Raw genomic sequence first — 7,965 nt, 5'->3', positions numbered from 1 at the left:
GCCCTCTTGTCTCTCCTTGCTATTCTTTGGAAATCTGCATTCAATTTCCTGTATCTTTCACGATCTCCTTCGCATTTTGCTTGTCTTCTCTCCCCCGCTATTTGTAAGGCCTCATTGGTCAGCCACTTTGCTTTCTTGCATTTCTTTTTCATTGGGATGGTTTTCGTTGCTGTCTCCTGTATAATGTTACGAGCCTCCATCCACAGTTCTTCAGGTACTCTATCCACCAAATCTAAATCCTTGAACCTGTTCTTCACTTCAACTGTGTATTCATAAGGAATTTGATTTAGATTGAATCTTACTGGCCCAGTGGTTTTTCCTACTTTCTTCAGTTTAAGCTGGAATTTTGCTATAAGAAGCTGATGATCTGAGCCACAGTCAGCTCCAGGTCTTGTTTTTGCTGAGTGTATAGAGCTTCTCCATCTTTGGCTGCAGAGAATATAATCAATCTGATTTTGATGTTGCCCATCTGGTGATGTCCATGTGTAGAGTCGTCTCTTGTGTTGTTGGAAAAGAGTGTTTGTGATGACCAGCTTGTTCTCTTGACAGAACTCTATTAGCCTTTGCCCTGCTTCATTTTGATCTCCAAGGCCAAACTTGCCAGTTGTTCCTTTTATCTCTTGACTTCCTACTTTAGCATTCCAATCCCCTATAATGAGAAGAACATCCTTCTTTGGTGTCATTTCTATGAGGTGTTGTAAGTCTTCATAGAATTGATCAATTTTGGTTTCTTCAGCACTGGTAGTTGGTGCATAAACTTGGATTACTGTGATGTTAAAAGGACTGCCTTGGATTCGTATCGAGATCATTCTATCATTTTTGAAGTTGCATCCCAGTACAGCTTTCGCCACTCTTTTGTTGACTATGAGGGCCACTCCATTTCTTTTACGGGATTCCTGCCCACAGTAGTAGATATGATAGTCATCCGAACTGAATTCGCCCATTCCTGTCCATTTTAGTTCACTGATGCCTAGGATGTCAATGTTTATTCTTGCCATCTCATTTTTTACCACATCCAGCTTACCAAGGTTCATGGTTCTTACATTCCAGGTTCCTATGCAATACTTTTCTTTACAGCATTGGACTTTCCTTTCGCTTCCAGGCATATCCGCAACTGAGCGTCCTTTCGGCTTTGGCCCAGCCGCTTCATCAGCTCTGGATCTACTTGTACTTGTCCTCCGCTCTTCCCCAGTAGCAAGTTGGACGCCTTCCGACCTGAGGGGCTCATCTTCCAGCGTCATATCTTTTATATGCCTGTTGTCTTTGTCCATGGAGTTTTCTTGGCAGGGATACTGGAGCGGCTTGCCAGTTCCTTCTCCAGGTGGATCACGTTTGGTCCAAACTCTCCGCTATGACCTGTCCATCTTGACCTGTCCATAGCTTGCCTGAGTAATTCAAGCCCCTTCGCCACGACAAGGCAGTGATCCATGAAGGGGAGCAGGCACTCATGCAGAGGCGCAACAAGGAGTTTCCTTTCTAGGCGGCGCAACCGGGGAAAGCCTCTGGTGCAGGGATGGGGTCTTGCAGAGGTTTGGGCATGCTGGCTGAGGGGCTGGGGATTGGGAGCTAGGAGGCCAGCAACATCTGGAGGTCCTCGCAGCTGCCACAACAACTGCCGATCTATTGCAGTCATGTCCAGTGTACAAGCGCGCACACACACACCGTGCAATGCAAATGCAAAACTCTCACTCACTGCAATGCAATGCCACACACGCTCCGCTACCCGTCCAAACAATTCGATTATTTCCAGAGCTTTGGGGACACTCCTTTCACGCGCGTAATTTATATTCCTTCTCCCCCACCCTTATTCCTTTTATCTGTTTCTCCTTTCGTATCATGTTTAGGAGGACCTCCAGGACCGTAATAAATAGTAAAGGGGAGATAGGGCACCCTTGTCTTGTTCCTTTCTCAACTTTAATTTCCTCCGATATCACACTGTTTATTATAATTTTTGCTTTTTGTTCTGTGTAAATGGCGTTGATGCCATTTAAAAATCTTTGTCCAACTGCCATCTTTTCCAAATTCTTCTTCATAAATGTCCAAGAAATATTGTCAAAGGCTTTCTCCGCATCTATAAACATTAGTGCTGCATCTGTATTTATGTTCTTTTCCAGTTTTTCTAAAATATCCACAATAATTCTTGTGTTGTTGTTTATTTGTCTTCCTGGTAGAAAACCTGCTTGGTCTTTGTGGATATAATCTTTCAGCACTCTTTTTAATCTTGTAGCCATGACATTCGTGAAAATTTTATAATCCACATTTAAAAGTGAAATTGGACGATAATTTTTCATTAAAGTCTTATCTGTCTCTGGTTTTGGAATCAGTGTGATAAAGGCTTCTTTCCATGTCTCTGGTGCCCTATCTCCTTCTAGTATTTTGTTGCAAACTTCTTTCAAAGGCTGTGATAGCCAATCTTTCAAAGTCTTATAGTACTTTGCAGTCAATCCGTCTGGTCCTGGGACCTTCCCTATCTGCATGTTGTTAATTGCCTCCTCTATCTCTTGAGTCGATATCGGGTGGTTGAGCATTGTTAATTTATCCTCTGGGACTTTTTGCAATCCATTTTTTTTCCAGAAATCGGTCTATCTCTGATTCTTCTATCTTCTCCTCCTTATACAATTGTTTGTAAAATCCTTGAAAACACCTTCTAATTTCCTCTGGATTCTCGACATTTCTTCCATTTACTACTAAATTGCTGATGACATTTGCTTTCTGTCTTTTCTTCAACTGCCAAGCTAATAATTTTCCACATTTATTTGCTGATTCGAAGGTCCTCTGCTTCATCATTTTAATTTTCCATTCAATATCTTGGTTCACAATTTTTGCATATTGGGATTGCAAGTATTTGATTTCTTTTTGAATCTTTAAACATTTAGGGTGTCCTCTTAGTTCTTTTTCTTTAACTTTGATCAATTTCAACAGTCTTTCCATTTCTGCATTTTGTTGTTTCTTCTTTTTCGCTTTTTCACTTATGAGGAACCCTCTCATTACCGCCTTGCTTGCATCCCAAACAATCCTCTTTTCCACTTCTGAATTTAAATTAATTTGAAAATACTCTTTCATCTTTTTTACTGCTCTTTCTACTAGCTTGGTGTCTCTCAGTAGGGTGTCATCCATTCTCCATCTGAAGGAATCCTTGGAAACCATTTTTAAATTCACTTGTACAGGATTATGGTCCGAATATGTCTTTGGGCCGATTTCTGCTTTTTGTATTTTCGGTGCCAATTCATTCGAAATCCAGATATAATCTATTCTCGACCATGACTTCTGAGATTCACTAAAAAAGGTGCCTCTGTTTCGGTGGGGTTTCTTAGCCTCCAAGCATCCACCAAATTCAAATTGTCCACCATTTCAAAGAAAGTCTTTGGGAGTTTCCCATCATTTGTTAGTTTAGTTCTTTGTGATCTATCCATTAACGTGGAAACTGCACCATTGAAATCTCCAAGGCAAACTATTTTATAATCCAAATAATCCAACAGCAAATCATGTATGTTTTTGTAAAAAATTGACTTTCCATCATTTGGTGCATAAAGTCCCAGAATCAAAAATTTCTCGCCTTGCACTTTAATTTCAACAGCAATGTATCTCCCTTCTTCATCTTTAAATAACTGTCTTGGGCTATACTTTTCCTTTACATACATTATAACTCCTCTCTTCTTGACTTTATCCGATGAAATGAACTCTTGGCCTAGTTTTTTATTTTGTAATATTCTTCTGTGACGTCGAACTATATGGGTCTCCTGTAGGCATATTATATCCAAATTCTTCTTCTCCAAACTATAAAAAACTCTGCGTCTCTTCGGTCTCTGGTTCAATCCCCGAACATTCCACGTCATCAGTTTGAGCGCCATTTTCCTTTGCTTTTTTACTCTCCTCCTCCAGATGCCTCTGCTAACTTGTCTTCTTCCGGGTCTTTATCACTTGGTCCTGGTACCCCTGGCGGTGGAAATATTCCTGGAGGCCGATAGAAGAAAGCTGGGTCAAGTGCTGAGCCTTTGAAGTCCTCCAGGTATTTGTCCAAAAATTTTTGCTTTTCTGCCGGGGATTTTATCCTTATCTTCTTTTCTTTGAACGTAAATGCAAGGCCTTCCGGAAATTCCCAACTGAAGGGGATGCCTCTTCTTCTTAGCTCTGTTGATAAGTCGTTGTATGACACTCTTTTGTCCAGGAAAAATTTGGGGATGTCCTTATATAAAATGACTTTGTTCTGCTGAACCACCAGGTTGTTCTTATAATGTAGATCCAGAAAGTAGTCTCTGTCGTACCTGTTATTCAGCACAATCAGACAGTCACTTACTGTCTTAGTGCCTTTCTTTCCTCTGGATCCTCTAGGTCCAAACCTGAAGGCCTTCACTATGAGGGCTAAGACGTCTTCCTCTTCCAAATGCCAGAATGTTGCAAATTGATTCGCTATGAAAGCTTTTAGGCTGTCACCTTCCAATTCTGGGAGTCCTCTTAGACGGATGTTCCCCTCTCTTTGGCGGAGTTGAAGAAAGGCAAGGGATTCTTCTATGCTTCTCTGCTGTGTTCCAATCCTTTCAACTTTCTCCAAATCAATATTATCCAATTTCTCCTCCACCTTTTTTATTTTTTCTTTGACTACTTTAAATTCCTCTGAATCCTTCTTTAAGACTGTGACCTCTTGACCAATTTTATTAATTTCTTCTCTATTTTTCCTTACATTTTCCTCAATTTGTCCAATTGACTTTTCCAATGTTTGGGTGGAATCTTTGATCTCAGCTTGGAGTTTGTCTGTTGCAGAGTTGACAGTTGTATTTATTGTATTTACTGAAACCTGCGTTTGCTTCACCTCCTCAGATACTTTTTTGAGTCCTTCTGCTATTTCTGCAATACTGGCAGCTAATTTTTCCATTTGCTCCTGTATGGTTAAGGAAACAGAGCCTTTTCTTTGTGCAGAAGCAGTTGTTTTGGATCTAGTGCTATCTTGCATTTCCTGAGAGCTCTGCAGCTGTAATCTCAAGGTCACCCCAGTTGTAATAACTGTCTCAGACATTCACAGCAGAAGACCAACAGTCCCAAAAGTAAACACCAGGTGGCCAGCAATTCAGTCCAGAGAACAAAGAGACTGCTGAGCCAGGAGTCCCAAACAGTTTCAACTTTCCAAATATAGGCAAAGAATTCACTAACTTCAAAAGTTCCAAACTTTCCCCAAATCAAGAACAGTTAGTTTTAAATAGTCCAAGTCAGTATCTATTTTCCAATTGCAATGTAACCACCAAATCCGTGCAGACAAACTGTAGCCAGCAACAAAAAAGTTAAAATGTCTCCTCTGGTAAACAGTTACTTAACAAATGGCAATAATGTAACGCAGCCCGCCTCCGACCCGGAATCCTAATCCAGAGGGTGAGGCAGTGTCTTCTTTTGCCTTAATTCCTATTGTTAAGTCTTTAAAAAGCATCCAAACAACTTTTAATCCACTTTTAAAGAGTTCAGCAGAGTTAGCAAAACTTTTTTTTCCGTTAGTCGCGGCTTTGCTCTTTTACCGATACCCTGCTCTGTCAAGCAGTTCAAAGAGAGCGGGCTTCCTTTTATTGTTTTCTCTGCAAGTTTAAAGGAATTCTTAGAAGTTCTTAGTCCAGTAAATAATCTTACTTAGAATCATAGAATCATAGAATCATAGAATCATAGAGTTGGAAGAGACCACAAGGGCCATCCAGTCCAACCCCCTGCCAAGCAGGAAACACCATCAAAGCATGCCTGACAGATGGCTGTCAAGCCTCTGCTTAAAGACCTCCAAAGAAGGAGACTCCACCACACTCCTTGGCAGCAAATTCCACTGTCGAACAGCTCTTACTGTCAGGAAGTTCTTCCTAATGTTTAGGTGGAATCTTCTTTCTTGTAGTTTGAATCCATTGCCCCGTGTCCGCTTCTCTGGAGCAGCAGAAAACAACCTTTCACCCTCCTCTATATGACATCCTTTTATATATTTGAACATGGCTATCATATCACCCCTTAACCTTTTCTTCTCCAGGCTAAACATACCCAGCTCCCTAAGCCGTTCCTCATAAGGCATCGTTTCCAGGCCTTTGACCATTTTGGTTGCCCTCCTCTGGACACGTTCCAGCTTGTCAGTATCCTTCTTGAACTGTGGTGCCCAGAACTGTACACAGTATTCCAGGTGAGGTCTGACCAGAGCAGAATATAGTGGTACTATTACTTCCCTTGATCTAGATGCTATACTCCTATTGATGCAGCCCAGAATTGCATTGGCTTTTTTAGCTGCTGCATCACACTGTTGACTCATGTCAAGTTTATGGTCTACCAAGACTCCTAGATCCTTTTCACATGTACTGCTCTCAAGCCAGGTGTCACCCATCCTGTATTTGTGCCTTTCATTTTTTTTGCCCAAGTGTAGTACTTTACATTTCTCCCTGTTAAAATTCATCTTGTTTGCTTTGGCCCAGTTCTCTAGTCTGTTAAGGTCATTTTGAAGTGTGATCCTGTCCTCTGGGGTATTAGCCACCCCTCCTAATTTGGTGTCATCTGCAAACTTGATCAGGATACCCTCAAGCCCATCATCCAAGTCATTGATGAAGATGTTGAATAAGACTGGGCCCAAGACAGAACCCTGTGGCACCCCACTAGTCACTTCTCTCCAGGATGAAGAGGAGCCATTAATGAGTACCCTTTGGGTTCGGTCAGTCAGCCAGTTACAAATCCACTGAATGGTAGCATTGTCTAGTCCGCATTTTACCAGCTTCTTTACGAGAATATCATGGGGCACCTTGTCAAAGGCCTTGCTGAAATCAAGATAGGCTACATCCACAGCTCCAGTTACAGGTGGGTAGCCGTGTTGGTCTGCCATAGTCAAAACAAAATCGAAAATTCTTTCCAGTAGCACCTTAGAGACCAACTGAGTTTGTTCCTGGTATGAGCTTTCGTGTGCATGCACACTTCCACAGCATTCCCTTCATCTACCAGGCTTGTAATTCTGTCAAAAAATGAGATCAGATTGGTCTGACATGACTTATTTTTCAGAAACCCATGCTGACTTTTAGTGATCACAGCGTTCCTTTCTAGGTGCTCACAGACCGTTTGCTTAATGATCTGCTCTAGAATCTTTCCTGGTATTGATGTCAGGCTGACTGGGCGGTAATTGTTTGGGTCTTCTCTTTCCCCCTTTTTGAAAATAGGGACAACATTTGCCCTCCTCCAGTCTGCCGGTACTTCCCCAGTTCTCCAGGAATTCTCAAAGATTACTGCCAGTGGTTCTGAAATCACCTCTGCTAGTTCTTTTAATACTCTTGGATGTAGTTCATCTGGCCCTGGAGACTTGAATACATCTAAACTAGCCAAGTATTCTTGTATTACCTCCTTACTTATTCTGGGCTGTGTTTCCCCTGCTGAATCATCTGCTCCATATTCTTCAGGTTGGGCATTGTTTTCTTTTTTTGAGAAGACTGAGGCAAAGAAGGCATTGAGGAGTTCTGCCCTTTCTCTGTCTCCTGTTCGCATTTCACCATCTTCTCCTCTAAGTGACCCCACTGTTTCATTGTTCTTCCTTTTGCTACGGACATACCCATAAAAGCCCTTTTTATTGCTTTTAACCTCTCTAGCAAGCCTGAGTTCATTCTGTGCTTTAGCTTTTCTGACTTTGTCTCTACACTTGCTGGCTATTTGTTTGAATTCCTCTCTGGTGACTTCCCCCTTTTTCCATTTTTTGTACATATCCCTTTTAAATCTTAAATCAGTTAAAAGTTCTTTAGATAGCCACCCTGGCTTCTTTAGGCACCTTCCATGTTTTCGTCTCATTGGTACTGCTTGAAGTTGTGCTTTTAATATCTCCCTTTTAACAAACTCCCATCCATCATGAACTCCCTTCCCTTTTAGTATTACTGACCATGGGATCACTCCCAGCATTTCCCTAAATTTTCTGAAGTCAGCTTTCTTAAAGTCTAGAATTTGAGTCTTAGTATGCTTGGTTGCTCCTTTCCGCTGTATAAT

Source organism: Lacerta agilis, chromosome 18 (assembly GCF_009819535.1).
Source record: "Lacerta agilis isolate rLacAgi1 chromosome 18, rLacAgi1.pri, whole genome shotgun sequence".
Taxonomy (NCBI): Eukaryota; Metazoa; Chordata; class Lepidosauria; order Squamata; family Lacertidae; genus Lacerta; species Lacerta agilis.
This window is presented reverse-complemented; position numbering follows the sequence as displayed.